The sequence below is a fragment of the Ranitomeya imitator genome, chromosome 2, assembly GCF_032444005.1.
Source record: "Ranitomeya imitator isolate aRanImi1 chromosome 2, aRanImi1.pri, whole genome shotgun sequence".
NCBI lineage: Eukaryota > Metazoa > Chordata > Amphibia > Anura > Dendrobatidae > Ranitomeya > Ranitomeya imitator.
Window position 1 is genome coordinate 640330171 of NC_091283.1, and position 19097 is coordinate 640349267.

At 45.7% G+C, this 19097-nt stretch overlaps 1 protein-coding gene across 1 annotated transcript in view; it reads left to right on the forward strand.

Annotated features, from left to right (window-relative positions):
• The first annotated feature begins 841 nt into the window (after positions 1–841).
• Positions 842–19097, forward strand: part of LOC138666769 (oocyte zinc finger protein XlCOF7.1-like) — a 143530-nt gene continuing 125274 nt past the window's right edge. Inside the window, exon 1 of the mRNA XM_069754941.1 lies at positions 842–883. The gene's annotated coding sequence lies outside the window, so the exon portion shown is untranslated. The remainder of the gene's footprint in view (positions 884–19097) is intronic.

A 19097-nucleotide genomic window follows, 5' to 3' on the forward strand; every position in this document is an offset into this window, starting at 1 on the left:
CCTATCACCACTGAGTAATGGGGAGCCCCGACCTAGCACCACTGAGTAATGGGGCCCCTGTCCTATCACTACTGGTTGGGTTGCCGCACTTTATGTCCTCAGAACTCCCAACCCTTATCCTGGGAGACTTCAACATCCCCAGTAATGGGTGTCCCGTCCTATCACCACTGAGTAATGGGTGCCCCGTCCTATCATCAGAGTAATTGGTGCCCCATCATATCACCACTGAGTAATGGGTGCCCCATCATATCACCAGAGTAATGGGGGCCCCGTCCTATCACCACTGAGTAATGGGTGCCCCATCATATCACCACTGAGTAATGGGTGCCCCATCATATCACCACTGAATAATGGGGGCTCAGTCCTATCACCACTAAGTAAGAGGGGCCCTGTCCTATCACCACTGAGTAATGGGTGCCCCCTTCTATCACCACTGAATAATGGGGAGCCACGTTCTATCACCATTGAGTAATGGGTGCCCCGTCCTATCACCACTGAGTAATGTGGGGCTATGTCCCACCACACCACTGAGTAATAAGGGTACTGTCATATCACCACTGAGTGATGGGGGTCCCGTCCTGTCACCACTGAGTAATGGGGGGCCACGTCCCACCACTGAGTATAAGGGTACCGTCCTGTCACCACTGAGTGATGGGGCCCCTTCCCGCCACCACCCATCATACACAGCAGCGGCGGCGGCTCCCAATGCTGTCAGCACTGCGGCCATGGCGGCCCCGGGCACAGCCCGCACTGCGGCTCTCGCAGGCAGCAGCCAATCCCTCACAGAAGTTGTTACGTTTCCAAAGAGACCATCAGGAACTGGCCCGGCGGAGGGGGATTACTTCCGGGGCGGGAGTCGGTGGTGGTTCTGTGAGTGCTCGCTGTACGTATTGTCCCGACTATGCTGACATACAGCCGTGTCCTGAGCTGTCCTCCATTACATCCTGTCTGTTGTTATAGTGCTGTGGCCCGGAGCGGCCGGCACCTCCTGCTGCTGCAGCGTCTGCTCCTCCGCTGGCATCTCCTGTGTCATTGTCTCTCATCGTACTATGTGTGCAGGATGTCTCCTACACAGTATTTTACAGATGTGTGTACACAAGCCCCTACATCGTCCCCTTACAGTATATATACAGGAGCCTGCCCCTATACATGTCTACTACAGATATGTGTATATACAAGCCCCTTATATAGTCACCTTACAGTATATATACAGGAGCCTGCCCCTATACATGTCTACTACAGATGTGTGTATATACAAGCCCCCTATATAGCCCCCTTACAGTATATATACAGGAGCCTGCTCCTATACATGTCTACTACAGATGTGTGTATATACAAGCCCCCTATATAGCCCCCTTACAGTGTATATACAGGAGCCTGCCAACTATACATGTATACTACAGATATGTGTATATACAAGCCCCCTATATAGCCCCCTTACAGTATATATACAGGAGCCTGCCCCTATACATGTATACTACAGATATGTGTATATACAAGCCCCCTATATAGCCCCTTTACAGTATATATACAGGAGCCTGCCCCTATACATGTCTACTACAGATGTGTGTATATACAAGCCCCCTATATAGCCCCCTTACAGTATATATACAGGAGCCTGCCCCTATACATGTATACTACAGATGTGTGTATATACAAGCCCCCTATATAGCCCCCTTACAGTATATATACAGGAGCCTGCCCCTATACATGTATACTACAGATGTGTGTATATACAAGCCCCTTATATAGTCACCTTACAGTATATATACAGGAGCCTGCCCTTATACATGTCTACTACAGATATGTGTATATACAAGCCCCTTATATAGTCACCTTACAGTATATATACAGGAGCCTGCCCCTATACATGTCTACTACAGATGTGTGTATATACAAGCCCCCTATATAGCCCCCTTACAGTATATATACAGGAGCCTGCCCCTATACATGTATACTACAGATGTGTGTATATACAAGCCCCCTATATAGCCCCCTTACAGTATATATACAGGAGCCTGCCCCTATACATGTATACTACAGATGTGTGTATATACAAGCCCCTTATATAGTCACCTTACAGTATATATACAGGAGCCTGCCCTTATACATGTCTACTACAGATATGTGTATATACAAGCCCCTTATATAGTCACCTTACAGTATATATACAGGAGCCTGCCCCTATACATGTCTACTACAGATGTGTGTATATACAAGCCCCCTATATAGCCCCCTTACAGTATATATACAGGAGCCTGCCCCTATACATGTCTACTACAGATATGTGTATATACAAGCCCCCTATATAGTCCCCTTACAGTATATATACAGGAGCCTGCCCCTATACATGTCTACTACAGATGTGTGTATATACAAGCCCCTTATATAGTCACCTTACAGTATATATACAGGAGCCTGCCCCTATACATGTCTACTACAGATGTGTGTATATACAAGCCCCCTATATAGTCCCCTTACAGTGTATATACAGGAGCCTGCCCCTATACATGTCTACTACAGATGTGTGTATATACACAAGCCCCCTATATAGCCCCCTTACAGTATATATACAGGAGCCTGCCCCTATACATGTCTACTACAGATATGTGTATATACAAGCCCCTTATATAGTCACCTTACAGTATATATACAGGAGCCTGCCCCTATACATGTCTACTACAGATATGTGTATATACAAGCCCCTTATATAGTCACCTTACAGTATATATACAGGAGCCTGCCCCTATACATGTCTACTACAGATGTGTGTATATACAAGCCCCCTATATAGCCCCCTTACAGTATATATACAGGAGCCTGCCCCTATACATGTCTACTACAGATGTGTGTATATACAAGCCCCCTATATAGCCCCCTTACAGTATATATACAGGAGCCTGCCCCTATACATGTCTACTACAGATGTGTGTATATACAAGCCCCTTATATAGTCACCTTACAGTATATATACAGGAGCCTGCCCCTATACATGTCTACTACAGATGTGTGTATATACAAGCCCCCTATATAGCCCCCTTACAGTATATATACAGGAGCCTGCCCCTATACATGTCTACTACAGATGTGTGTATATACAAGCCCCCTATATAGCCCCCTTACAGTATATATACAGGAGCCTGCCCCTATACATGTCTACTACAGATGTGTGTATATACAAGCCCCTTATATAGTCACCTTACAGTATATATACAGGAGCCTGCCCCTATACATGTCTACTACAGATATGTGTATATACAAGCCCCTTATATAGTCACCTTACAGTATATATACAGGAGCCTGCCCCTATACATGTCTACTACAGATGTGTGTATATACAAGCCCCCTATATAGCCCCCTTACAGTATATATACAGGAGCCTGCCCCTATACATGTCTACTACAGATGTGTGTATATACAAGCCCCCTATATAGCCCCCTTACAGTATATATACAGGAGCCTGCCCCTATACATGTCTACTACAGATGTGTGTATATACAAGCCCCTTATATAGTCACCTTACAGTATATATACAGGAGCCTGCCCCTATACATGTCTACTACAGATGTGTGTATATACAAGCCCCCTATATAGCCCCCTTACAGTATATATACAGGAGCCTGCCCCTATACATGTCTACTACAGATATGTGTATATACAAGCCCCTTATATAGTCACCTTACAGTATATATACAGGAGCCTGCCCCTATACATGTCTACTACAGATATGTGTATATACAAGCCCCTTATATAGTCACCTTACAGTATATATACAGGAGCCTGCCCCTATACATGTCTACTACAGATGTGTGTATATACAAGCCCCCTATATAGCCCCCTTACAGTATATATACAGGAGCCTGCCCCTATACATGTCTACTACAGATGTGTGTATATACAAGCCCCCTATATAGCCCCCTTACAGTATATATACAGGAGCCTGCCCCTATACATGTCTACTACAGATGTGTGTATATACAAGCCCCTTATATAGTCACCTTACAGTATATATACAGGAGCCTGCCCCTATACATGTCTACTACAGATGTGTGTATATACAAGCCCCCTATATAGTCCCCTTACAGTGTATATACAGGAGCCTGCCCCTATACATGTCTACTACAGATGTGTGTATATACACAAGCTCCCTATATAGCCCCCTTACAGTATATATACAGGAGCCTGCCCCTATACATGTCTACTACAGATATGTGTATATACAAGCCCCTTATATAGTCACCTTACAGTATATATACAGGAGCCTGCCCCTATACATGTCTACTACAGATATGTGTATATACAAGCCCCTTATATAGTCACCTTACAGTATATATACAGGAGCCTGCCCCTATACATGTCTACTACAGATGTGTGTATATACAAGCCCCCTATATAGCCCCCTTACAGTATATATACAGGAGCCTGCCCCTATACATGTCTACTACAGATATGTGTATATACAAGCCCCTTATATAGTCACCTTACAGTATATATACAGGAGCCTGCCCCTATACATGTCTACTACAGATGTGTGTATATACAAGCCCCCTATATAGCCCCCTTACAGTATATATACAGGAGCCTGCCCCTATACATGTCTACTACAGATATGTGTATATACAAGCCCCTTATATAGTCACCTTACAGTATATATACAGGAGCCTGCCCCTATACATGTCTACTACAGATATGTGTATATACAAGCCCCTTATATAGTCACCTTACAGTATATATACAGGAGCCTGCCCCTATACATGTCTACTACAGATATGTGTATATACAAGCCCCTTATATAGCCACCTTACAGTATATATACAGGAGCCTGCCCCTATACATGTCTACTACAGATATGTGTATATACAAGCCCCCTATATAGCCCCCTTACAGTATATATACAGGAGCCTGCCCCTATACATGTATACTACAGATGTGTGTATATACAAGCCCCCTATATAGCCCCCTTACAGTATATATACAGGAGCCTGCCCCTATACATGTATACTACAGATGTGTGTATATACAAGCCCCCTATATAGTCCCCTTACAGTATATATACAGGAGCCTGCCCCTATAGATGTATACTACAGATGTGTGTATATACAAGCCCCCTATATAGCCCCCTTACAGTATATATACAGGAGCCTGCCAACTATACATGTATACTACAGATGTGTGTATATACAAGCCCCCTATATAGTCCCCTTACAGTGTATATACAGGAGCCTGCCAACTATACATGTATACTACAGATGTGTGTATATACAAGCCCCCTATATAGCCCCCTTACAGTATATATACAGGAGCCTGCCAACTATACATGTATACTACAGATGTGTGTATATACAAGCCCCCTATATAGCCCCCTTACAGTATATATACAGGAGCCTGCCCCTATACATGTATACTACAGATGTGTGTATATACAAGCCCCCTATATAGTCCCCTTACAGTGTATATACAGGAGCCTGCCCCTATACATGTATACTACAGATGTGTGTATATAGAAGCCCCCTATATAGTCCCCTTACAGTGTATGCACAGGAGCCTACCAACTATACATGTATACTACAAATGTGTGTGTATACAAGCCCCCTATATAGTCCCCTTACAGTATATATACAGGAGCCTGCCCCTATACATGTATACTACAGATGTGTGTATATACAAGCCCCCTATATAGTCCCCTTACAGTGTATATACAGGAGCCTGCCCCTATACATGTATACTACAGATGTGTGTATATAGAAGCCCCCTATATAGTCCCCTTACAGTGTATGCACAGGAGCCTACCAACTATACATGTATACTACAAATGTGTGTGTATACAAGCCCCCTATATAGTCCCCTTACAGTATATATACAGGAGCCTGCCCCTATAGATGTATACTACAGATGTGTGTATATACTAGCCCCCCTATATAGTCCCCTTACAGTGTATATACAGGAGCCTACCAACTATACATGTATACTACAAATGTGTGTGTATACAAGCCCCCTATATAGTCCCCTTACAGTGTATACACAGGAGCCTGCCAACTATACATGTATACTACAGATGTGTGTGTATACAAGCCCCCTATATAGTCCCCTTACGGTATATATACAGGAGCCTGCCCCTATAGATGTATACTACAGATGTGTGTATATACTAGCCCCCTATATAGTCCCCTTACAGTGTATATACAGGAGCCTACCAACTATACATGTATACTACAAATGTGTGTGTATACAAGCCCCCTATATAGTCCCCTTACAGTGTATACACAGGAGCCTGCCAACTATACATGTATACTACAGATGTGTGTGTATACAAGCCCCCTATATAGTCTCCTTACGGTATATATACACGAGCCTGCCAACTATACATGTATACTACAGATGTGTGTATATACAAGCCCCCTATATAGTCCTCTTACAGTGTATATACAGGAGCCTGCCAACTATACATGTATACTACAGATGTGTGTATATACAAGCCCCCTATATAGTCCCCTTACAGTGTATATACAGGAGCCTGCCAACTATACATGTATACTACAGATGTGTGTATATACAAACCCCCTATATAGTCCCCTTATAGTGTATACACAGGAGCCTGCCAACTATACATGTTGTAGGGATTTCACTCACTCAGCTGCGACGGCTGACACTCAGGAGACGTGTTCCTTTAAAGTTCACTGGGTTTATTGCTTCATAAACCATGTGGCAAACAACAGAAAACAAATAGCCTTTGGTTCAGGTAAAGAAAAACAAGTGTCCAGTTCATCCGGCTCAGTCCTGAAGCCGTAACACACTCAGGAGGGTTTCACCTCCACACATACCTACCTGTGTTAAGCATTAGGCTTTCTTTTATATGTCTAACCACACCCAGAACCCATCACATGACCAGACATGTGGTTGTGACATCACCACAGGTCCTGAAACACATATAGGTAGCCATGGTTACATCACAGCAACAAGCCATCTATAAGACACATATCTCCCATCGATTAGACATCCTTTAGCCACGCTACATACCTCCCCCCTCTGCCTAAAGCCGTGGGGCTTGGCACTTTCTCCCACTAGACAAGGGATTCTTGACAGGGCATCAGCATTACCGTGCAGCTTTCCGGCCCTATGTTCCACATGGAAACAGAAGTCCTGCAGGGCTAAGAACCAACGGGTGACCCTAGCATTTCTACCCTTCGTTTCCCTCATCCACCTAAGTGGGGCATGGTCGGATATCAGTCTAAATTTACGTCCCAGCAAATAGTACTGTAATGTGTCGACTGCCCATTTTATGGCCAAGCACTCCTTTTCAACGACTGAGTAGTTCTTTTCAGACGAGGACAGCTTCCTACTCAGATAGAGAACAGGATGCTCCTCTCCATGTAGTTCTTGGGAAAGGACTGCTCCCACCCCAACATCTGAGGCATCTGTCTGAAGAATAAACTCTTTCTTGAAGTTTGGGGCCATCAGAACGGGTTGCTTACATAAAGCCTCTTTCATTTCTTGGAAGGCTGAATCTGTTTCTTCGGACCACTTAACCATTACTGATTTTGTCCCTTTTAGCAGGTCAGTCAGAGGCGCCGCCATTGTGGCGAAGTTTGGGATGAACCTCCTGTAATATCCCACGATTCCCAGGAAGGCTTTAACTTGCTTCTTGGAAACTGGTTTTGGCCATGTTTGAATTGCCTCCACTTTACTGATTTGGGGTTTTATTTCTCCATGACCCACTATGTATCCAAGGTACTTAGCTTCTTCTTTACCCAATGCATACTTCTTCGGGTTTATTGTAAATCCGGCCTCTCTTATAGCATCAAACACCGCTTGGACTTTCTCCAGATGACTCTCCCAGTCCGGGCTAAAGATGACGATATCATCTAGGTACGCAGCAGCGTATGCCTTGTGGGGTGCAAGTACTCTATCCATAGCCCTTTGGAAGGTGGCCGGAGCTCCCTGTAGGCCAAATGGCATCCGGACATACTGGAAGCATCCATCTGGTGTAGAAAACGCCGTCTTCTCCTTGGCTTCCTGTGCCATGGGGATCTGCCAATACCCCTTCGTCAAATCCAAGGTGGTTATGTACCTGGCGGGCCCAAGCCTTTCGATGAACTCATCAACTCGGGGCATGGGATATGCGTCGAACTTGGAGACCTCATTCAACTTCCTATAGTCGTTGCAAAATCTCCACTCCCCATCAGGTTTTGGGACCAGGACAATTGGGCTCGACCAACCGCTCTTGGATTCCTCAATGACTCCAAGCTTCAACATACGCTCCACTTCCTTGGAGACTATTTCTCGACGGGCCTCAGGAATTCTATAGGGCTTCACGTTCACGCGCACATGGGGCTCTGTCAGGACCTCATGCTCTATGACCTTCGTGTACCCAGGCAACTCGGAAAACAGGTCCCTGTTTTTCTGGAGTAACTCCCGGCATTGCTGTTTCTGGGACTCCGATAGCGTCTCCGCTATAGTAACCGCTCCAACCTCATCTTCTGGGTTGCTTAACAACGATGGAGTTACTGTCGGCTCTCTATCTTGCCACGGCTTGATAAGGTTGACATGGTATACTTGGAATGGTTTCCGTCTTCCTGGTTGGTGAATTTTATAGTTTACTTCACCAAGTTTCTCGACAACCTCATATGGCCCTTGCCATTTGGCCAAGAACTTGCTTTCCACTGTCGGAACTAACACAAGAACTCGGTCTCCCGGATTGAATTGCCTCACTCTTGCAGACCGGTTGTAGACCCTGGCCAGAGCTTCTTGTGCTTGGAGAAGGTGTTCTTTCACGATAGGCATCACCTTTGCAATCCTCTGCTGCATCAGGGCCACATGCTCAATGACGCTTCTGTGGGGCGTGACTTCGGCTTCCCAGGTTTCCTTGGCTATATCCAGGAGTCCTCATGGATGTCGGCCATACAGAAGCTCAAACGGTGAGAAACCTGTGGAGGCCTGTGGAACTTCACGAATGGAAAACATCAAATAGGGTAAGAGACAATCCCAGTCTCTACCGTCTTTCTCTATAGCTTTTCTCAGCATGCTCTTCAGTGTCTTGTTAAATCTCTCAACAAGGCCATCTGACTGGGGATGGTACACCGAGGTCCTCAACTGGGAGATTTTCAGGGCTTTGCATAGTTCCCTCATCACCTTGCTCATGAAAGGTGTCCCCTGGTCAGTCAGGATCTCCTTCGGCAGACCTGTCCGGGAAAAGACATGGACCAACTCGCGAGCTATACTCTTTGAAGAAGAATTTCTCAAGGGAATTGCCTCAGGATAGCGTGTGGCGTAGTCCAGGATGACTAATATATACTGATGGCCCCGGGCTGATTTAACTAAGGGACCGACCAAGTCCATGGCAATTCTCTCGAATGGCACCTCAATAATGGGCAGTGGCACAAGGGGGTTCCGGAAATGAGGAGTGGGAGCAGTTAGCTGACATGTAGGGCAGGACCTGCAATAGTTCACTATTTCCCGGTGGCACCCAGGCCAATAGAACCTCTGCACAACCCGTTCCTGCGTTTTTTCCACCCCTAGGTGTCCACCCAAGATGTGTGAATGGGCCATGTCCAACACCTTCCGTCTATATGGACCCGGCACTACCAACTGCTCTACCAACTCCTCCCTTATTTTCGTGACCCGGTACAACAACTCCCTGCTCATTAGAAAATGGGGAAATCTTGTGTCTGCCCCCGGCTCCTGTACCACCCCGTCAATAACTGTGACATTATTAAAGGCTTCCCTCAGAGTGGGGTCCCTATGTTGGGCAGTCCCAAAATTTTCACCGGATACCTCTAACTCCAGAATGTCAGATGCAGGGGACACTTCCTCCTCATCTCCAGCCAGGACACAAAAAGGAAATCTGTCTGACTCTGGGTGTGGCACCACCCTTCCCGGGTTCACTGGTTCCCTACTCTTGCTAGGGAGCTCAGAACCTTTCCCCCACAAATCCCAAAACAAACAAATCCCGGCCAATAATTATAGGGTGCAACAAGTCCTGAACGACGCCGACTATGTGGGACTCCGTGCCACATGTCGTTTCAATGTTCACACTGGCCACAGGGTAGTCCTTTGCATCACCATGTATGCACCGCACTCCGACCTTCTTTCCCGGGAGCAGGTGGAGAGGAAAAGTGGCCCTCATCAGGGTCACTAGGCTCCCCGAGTCTAACAGTGCCGTTACTGCTTGACCGTTCACCTTCACGGGACATGCTTGAGGTCCCTCGTTGGGCGGAGAGTTCACACTGCAAGCTGGATACGCATAGTATAAACAACGGCGTCCCATGCTGCAGTCCATCTGCTCAGTGGTTTGGGAACAACGGGCAGCTATATGTCCTGGCTTGTGGCACCTCCAACAAATAATATCACCCGTGGGGACCTTGGGCACCACCTCCCCCGCCCTTTGTGACCTTGGACGCACCACCCCTTTTTGGGACTCAGCTGCCTTCTGGGATCCCCAGTACGGCATGGGCTGCCTCCCGAAAGCCTTCCAACCCTTGGTACCTCTCAACCAGTCCGATCAGCTCGTCGGCATTCTGGGGATCACCCTGGGCAACCCAAGACTGTATAGGCCTCGGGAGGGAATGGACAAACCGATCCATCATCACCCGTTCTACCATCTGTGCAGGCGCAGAGGACTCTGGCTGCAGCCATTTCTGGACCAGGTGCAACAGATCAAACATTTGGGAACGAGGTGGTTTGTCCCGATGATAGCCCCAGGAGTGAACTCGCTGTGCCCTGACAGTCAGTGTCACCCCCAAACGTGCGAGAATCTCGGCTTTCAATTTGTGATACTCTTTGGCATCCTGCAAGGTCAAATCATAGTACGCCTTCTGGGGTTCTCCCGTCAGGTATGGCGCAAGTACCTCTGCCCACTGCTCTGGCGGAAGTTTTTCCCTCTCAGCGACCCTCTCTAACACCGTCAGGAAGGCCTCAACATCATCCCCGGGAGTCATTTTCTGCAATGCGCGTCTTACCGTTTTCCGGACGTGGGTGTCATCAGCCAAACCTGGGGTTGGGGCGCTCGCCTTGCCCTGGATGGCGGTTGCCAGAAGCTGCATCTGCTGCTGATGCTCCTGCTGGCTCTGCTGCATCTGCTGCCGTTGCTCCTGCTGACTCTGCCGTTGCTCCTGCTGGCTCTGCTGCATCTGCTGCCGTTGCTCCTGCTGGCTCTGCTGCATCTGCTGCTGGCTCTGTTGTAACTGCTGCCGTTGCTCCTGCTGGCTTTGTTGCATCTGCTGCCGTTGCTCCTGCTGGCTCTGTTGTATCTGCTGCATCAACAGCCTGTTGGTCTCTTGCTGCCTTTTCTCCTGCTGTGACTGCATCTGGACCAATTGTTTCAGCAGGTCCTCCATTTTCTCCGGCAATGCTTGCTGGCTTGCAACAGCCTTGACCCAGGACATTCAAAATAAACTCACGTCTCCGCTGGGAACGCTGCTCGCACGTCTACCACCAATTGTAGGGATTTCACTCACTCAGCTGCGACGGCTGACACTCAGGAGACGTGTTCCTTTAAAGTTCACTGGGTTTATTGCTTCATAAACCATGTGGCAAACAACAGAAAACAAATAGCCTTTGGTTCAGGTAAAGAAAAACAAGTGTCCAGTTCATCCGGCTCAGTCCTGAAGCCGTAACACACTCAGGAGGGTTTCACCTCCACACATACCTACCTGTGTTAAGCATTAGGCTTTCTTTTATATGTCTAACCACACCCAGAACCCATCACATGACCAGACATGTGGTTGTGACATCACCACAGGTCCTGAAACACATATAGGTAGCCATGGTTACATCACAGCAACAAGCCATCTATAAGACACATATCTCCCATCGATTAGACATCCTTTAGCCACGCTACAATGTATACTACAGATCTGTGTATATACAAGCCCCCTATATAGTCCCCTTACAGTATATATACAGGAGCCTGCCCCTATACATGTATACTACAGATGTGTGTTTATACAAGTCCCCTTACAGTATATATACAGGAGCCTGCCAACTATACATGTATACTACAGATGTGTATATATACATGCCCCCTATATAGTCCCCTTACAGTATATATACAGGAGCCTGCCCCTATAGATGTATACTAGAGATGTGTGTATATACAAGCCCCCTATATAGTCCCCTTACAGTGTATATACAGGAACCTGCCCCTATACATGTATAATACAGATGTGTGTATGCAAGCCCCCTATATGGTCCCCTTGCAGTATATATACACAGGAGCCTGCCCCTATACATGTATACTACAGATGTGTGTATACAAGCCCCCTATATAGTCCCCTTACAGTATATACACAAGTGCCTGCCCTTATACATGTATTCTACAAATGTGTGTATGCAAGCCCCCTATATAGTCCCCTTGCAATATATATCATATCATAGATAGATAGATAGATATATATCTATATATATACAGGAGCATGCTCCTATACATGTATGCTACAGATGTGTATTTGGAAGCCCCCTATATAGTCCCCTTACAGTATATATATATACAGGAGCCTGCCCCTATACATGTATACTACAGATGTGTGTATACAAGCCCCCTATATAGTCCTTATCTATTATATATACAGGAGCCTGCTCCTATACATGTATGCTGCAGATATATGTATACAAGCCTCCTATATTGTCCCCTTACAGTGTATACACAGGAGCCTGCCCCTATACATGTATGCTACAGATGTGTGTTTACAAGTCCACTATATAGTCCACTTACAGTATATATACAGAAGCCTGCCCCTATACATGTATATTAGAGAGATATGTATACAAGGCCCCTATATAGTCCCTTTACAGTATATACAGTACAGACCAAAAGTTTGGACACACCTTCTCATTTAAAGATTTTTCTGTATTTTCATGACTATGAAAAGTGTACATTCACACTGAAGGCATCAAAACTATGAATTAACACATGTAGAATTATATATTTAACAAAAAAGTGTGAAGCAACTGAAATTATGTCTTATATTCTAGGTTCTTCAAAGTAGCCACGGTTTGCTCTGATGACTGCTTTGCACACTCTTGGCATTCTCTTGATGAGCTTCAAGAGGTAGTCACTGGGAATGGTCTTCCAACAATCTTGAAGGAGTTCCCAGAGATCCTTAGCACTTGTTGGCCCTTTTGCCTTCACTCTGCGGTCCAGCTTACCCCAAACCATCTCGATTGGGTTCAGGTCTGGTGACTGTGGAGGCCAGGTCATCTGGCGTAGCATCCCATCACTCTCCTTCTTTTTCAAATAGCCCTTACACAGCCAGGAGGTGTGTTTGGGGTCATTGTCCTGTTGAAAAATAAATGATGGTCCAACTAAACACAAACCGGATGGAATAGCATGCCGCTGCAAGATGCTGTGGTTGCCATGCTTGTTCAGTATGCCTTCAATTTTGAATAAATCCCCAACAGTGTCACCAGCAAAGCACCCCCACACCATCACACCTCCTCCTCCATGCTTCACGGTGGGAACTAGGCATGTAGAGTCCATCCATTCACCTTTTTTGCGTCGCACAAAGTCACGGTGGTTGGAACCAAAGATCTAAAATTTGGACTCATCAGACCAAAGCACAAATTTCCACTGGTCTAATGTCCATTCCTTGTGTTCTTTAGCCCAAATAAGTCTCTTCTGCTTGTTGCCTGTCCTTAGCAGTGGTTTCCTAGCACCTATTTTACCATGAAGGCCTGCTGCACAAAGTCTCTTAAAAGTTGTTGTAGAGGTGTGTCTGCTGCTAGAACTCTGTGTGGCATTGACTTGGTCTCTAATCTGAGCTGCTGTTAACCTGTGATTTCTGAAGCTGGTGACTTGGATAAACTTATCCTCAGAAGCAGAGGTGACTCTTGGTCTTCCTTTCCTGGGGTGGTCCTCATGTGAGTCAGTTTCTTTGTAGCGCTTGATGGTTTTTGCAACTGCACTTGGGGACACTTTCAAAGTTTTCCCAATTTTTTCGGACTGACTGACCTTCATTTCTTAAAGTAATGATGGCCACTCGTTTTTCTTTACTTGGCTGCTTTTTTCTTGCCATAATACAAATTCTAACAGTCTATTCACTAGGACTATCAGCTGTCTATCCACCAGACTTCTGCACAACACAACTGATGGTCCCAACCCCATTTATAAGGCAAGAAATCCCACTTATTAAACCTGACAGGGCACACCTGTGAAGTGAAAACGATTCCTGGTGACTACCTCTTGAAGCTCATCAAGAGAATGCCAAGAGTGTGCAAAGCAGTCATCAAAGCAAAAGGTGGCTACTTTGAAGAACCTAGAATATAAGACATATTTTCAGTTGTTGCACACTTTTTTGTTAAGTATATAATTCCACATGTGTTAATTCATAGTTTTGATGCCTTCAGTGTGAATGTACAATTTTCATAGTCATGAAAATACAGAAAAATCTTTAAATGAGAAGGTGTATCCAAACTTTTGGTCTGTATATATCCTATATATATATCCTGTGAATAATACATGAGGACTATGCTGCAGACAGTGAAGGCTCCTGTGTATGATATCAGCACATCTGTAGACGTATAGTATATATAGTCATGGCCAAAAGTATTGACACCCCTGCAATTCTGTCAGATAATACTCATTTTCTTCCTGAAAATGATTGCAGACAGAAATTATTTGGTATTATTATCTTCATTTAATTTGTCGTAAATGAAAAAACATGAAAAGAATTGTCCTAAAGCCAAATTGGATATAATTCCTCACCAAACATAAAAAGGGGTGGACAAAAGTATTGGCACTGTTGGTGGAAAAATCATGTGATGCTTCTCTAATTTGTGTAATTAACAGCACCTGTAACTTACCTGTGGCACCTAACAGGTGTTGGCAATAACTAAATCACACTTGCAGCCAGTTGACATGGATTAAAGTTGACTCAACCTCTGTTTTGTGTCCTTGTGTGTACCACATTGAGCATGGAGAAAAGAAAGAAGACCAAAGAACTGTCTGAGGACTTGAGAAACCAAATTGTGAGGGAGCATGAGCAATCTCAAGGCTACAAGTCCATCTCCAAAGACCTGAATATTCCTGTGTCTGCCGTGCGCAGTGTCATCAAGAAGTTTAAAGCTCATGGCACTGTGGCTAACCTCCCTAGATGTGGACGGAAAAGAAAAATTGACAAGATTTCAACGCAAGATTGTGCGGATGTTAGATAAAGAACCTCGACTAACATCCAAACAAGTTCAAGCTGCCCTTCAGTCCAAGGGTGCAACAGTGTCAATCCGTACTATCCGTCGGCGTCTGAATGAAAAGGGACTGTATGGTAGGAGACCCAGAAAGAACCCACTTCTTACTCCGAGACATAAAAAAGCCCGACTGGAGTTTGCCAAAACTTACCTGAAAAAGCCTAAAACGTTTTGGAAGAATGTTCTCTGGTCAGATGAGACAAAAGTAGAGCTTTTTGGGCAAAGGCATCAACATAGAGTTTACAGGAGAAAAAAAGAGGCATTCAAAGAAAAGAACACGGTCCCTACAGTCAAACATGGCGGAGGTTCCCTGATGTTTTGGGGTTGCTTTGCTGCCTCTGGCACTGGACTGCTTGACCGTGTGCATGGCATTATGAAGTCTGAAAACTACCAACAAATTTTTGCAGCATAATGTAGGACCTGGAGCAGTTTGACAAAGAAGAATGGTCTAAAATTCCAGCAGAGCATTTTTAGAAACTCATTGATGGTTACCGGAAGCAGTTGGTCGAAGTTATTTTGACTAAAGGTTGTGCAACCAAGTATTAGGCTGAGGGTTCCAATTCTTTTGTCTGGCCCATTTTTGTATTTTTGTGTGAAATGATCAATGTTTTGCTTTCTCAATCGCCCATGACAGCAGTACCAGAGAGAGGGGATCCGCCCTTCAGTGACAGGAAACCTATAGGATAAAAGGGCAGTACCTCTCTCCTGAGTCAGTTTGGTTTCCTGTCCCTGACAGGCAACTCTCTAGGATCGGTACCTTGAAGATCCGGAGCCGGCCAGTCGAGCTATGACGGCGGGGAGGCCCCTGTCACGGCTAGTGCGGTGTCCGACACCGCCACTGCTGGGACCGAGGGGTCTGCAGAGTGCGGGAGGGAAGCGCGGCCGCCTTCCCTGATTGGGGTAGGGGCTTCGGAGACCCAGTGTGCCTGCACAAACTTCCGCATTCAAGCACTTCCTGATTCGGGGTGGGCGCATGCGCATTGTGGGCAAGGTGCACCAAGATGGCCGCCGCCCCAAACCTAGTGCATCTCCACTCCCGGGTCCCAGGCAGCCCGCGCATGATCAGATCATTGTATGGGGATCAGCGCTTCCCGATGACGCAGCCCTGGAGAAGAGGGTGTATTGGCACCAAATTTCTTTTAAAAAGATCACCATGGAAGTATTTCCTTGCTGCATGCAGTCCTAATAATGGAGGACAGCGATCAGCAGCTCCAGCCGCCGCAGCAGTTACAGCTGCAGCAGCGTCACCACCAGCGCAAGCCGGATGCGCAAAGAATGAGATCCTCTGCCGGCACGTGCAGTACTCGCTCCAGCAGCCATTCCACGCCGCAGAGTAAAGGCTCCAGTATGGCTAACTAGCCGACACCACCGCCTACGGATCTTATACAGGATCCTATACCTCCTCCAGAACCTGTACCTGTGGCTTTGCAAGATGGGTGAGTGATCTTCGTGAAAGTTCACTAAATAATTGGGGTCCCCTCTTCTCCGTTTATTTTTAGGCGAAAAAAAAGAACGAAGAAAACTAAGCACAAGTCCTGTCCCCTGTGCAGAATACCCTTGTCTGAAACCTGGGATAAGAAATTGTGTGATTCCTGTATAGGACAAGTCCTTTGTGAGGAATCCCCCCTAATTTCGCCTCTGAGTTACGATCTGTAATCAAATCAGAGGTAGAGACAGCGTTTAAATCCCTTAAAGGGGAAAGGGTTAAAGAGAAAACACCTGTACCCTATTCCCACTCTGATTCCTCTAGTTCTGAAGATGGAGATTCAGATAGGCGGGGTTCCTCCTCCTCCTCCTCGGATTCTGAGGGCGGAGGTCGCCACTGCTTTCCTTTAGATGAAGTCGATGCCCTTGTGAAGGCTGTAAGATCGACCATGGGGGTCCTGGATCCCCGTCCTGACAAAACGGTACAGGACATCATGTTTGGAGGATTAGGTCAGAAAAAGCACAGAGTCTTTCCACTTAACGAAAATGTTCAAGCATTAATTAAAAAGGAGTGGGAAAGCCAGAAAGAAAAAACTCATCGGTACCCTCCCTTAAAAGGAAATATCCCTTCGAGGAAGAGGCTTGTACTTCATGGGATAAAGCCCCTAAACTTGACGCAGCAGTAGCTAAGGCCTCAAAAAAATTTGCGTTGCCCTTTGAGGACATGGGAACTCTGAAGGATCCCCTTGACAAAAGAGCCGATACCTTCCTTAAAGGGGCCTGGGAATCGGCAGGGGGAGGTTTAAGGCCTGCAAAAGCAGCCGCATGTACTTCTAGATCTCTAATGATTTGGGTAGATAATTTAGAAAACAACTAAGAAATGGTGTGTCTAGAAATAAAGTGATAGAATTGATTCCCATGATTAGAGGAACGGCAGATTTTTTGGCGGACTCGTCAGCCAACTCTATTAAACTCACTTCTAAATCATCAGCTTTATCTAATGCAACTCGTAGTACGCTATGGCTAAAAAGTTGGCCAGGCGACCTACAGACTAAACAGAAACTTTGCTCAATTCCATGTGAGGGAAAATTTTTGTCTGGGGAGACCATGGATGACATTTTACAAAAGGCATGAGATAAGAAAAAAAGGTTCCCTAACCTAGCCACACCATTTGTTAAGCGGCCCTTTCGGAATAGGAAGTTTTTTCGGAGACGTCCCCCAAAGGAACAGAACAGATGGGATGATGGAAAAAGGAAGGATAGGGGGTTCGGTAATTCCCCAAGAGATAAAAAGACCCCTAAATGACACCTCCCCCAGGGTGGGAGGGAGATTATCTCAATGCCTTCCGGCCTGGGAAAAAATCTCAACCAGCATCTGAATTTTGAACTTGATAAAAATGGGACTTCAAATAAACTTTACTTCCCTTCCTCCCCGAAACTATGTGGTCACCCCACTAAAATCCTCACCTCAGCAACAACATGCATTGGAACAAGAAATTACAAAGCTCATAAACAAAGACGTCATTCAAGAAGTTCCCCCACTGGAAAGAGGGACAGCGTTTTATTCCCCACTGTTTCTGGTTCCAAAACCAGATGGGTCCTTCCGCACAATAATAAACTTGCAGAAGCTAAACGGTTATGTAAAGAACCAAAGTTTCAAAATGGAATCAATAAAATCAACAATCAAAAACCTGTTTCCGAATTGCTTCATGATAGTGTTGAATCTCAGCGACGCGTATTATCACGTCCCAATCCACAAGAACTTCCAGAAATACCTCAGACTAGCAGTGGTCATGGGAGGAGAAGTAAGGGAATACCAGTACAAAGCCCTTCCCTTTGGCATTTCAGTGGCACCCCGTATATTTACCAAATTGATAGCGGAAATGATGGCCCATCTAAGAGAAAAAGACATTTTAATAGTACCATACTTGGACGACTTTCTAATTGTCAGCAATTCAGCCCAACACTGTCGCCAACAATGCGACAGAGTAATAAAAACTGTAACAGAGTTAGGCTGGCTTCTAAATCTCCAAAAATCAAAACTAGAACTGACTAGAGTTCAAGAGTTTTTGGTTCTAACTTTGGACTCGATAACACAGGAATGTCGTCTTCCAGACCAGAAAAAAAAAAAATTAAATCTTGTCTCAAGAGCTTGCTCAAACCCTCATATGACCTTGAGAGGGGTAATGCCATGACTGGGGTCCCTTTCTGCCTGCTTCCCAGCAATCCAGTGGGCACAAATCCACACGAGAAACCTCCAGTGGGATATTCTGAGGAATCAGATTACACTAAAGGGACATCTAGAAGGACATATGACTAAATTCAGACACTATTCATTCCCTAGCTTGGTGGTTGGATTCCAACAACCTATCAAAGGGGGTTCCTTGGGTAATAGACATATCTCAGATAGTTACCACGGATCAGGGAGTCTGGACAGGTCAAGAATACGGAGCGTCCTCAAACCAAAAAGAACTTTGGGCAGTGAGCCACGCTCTA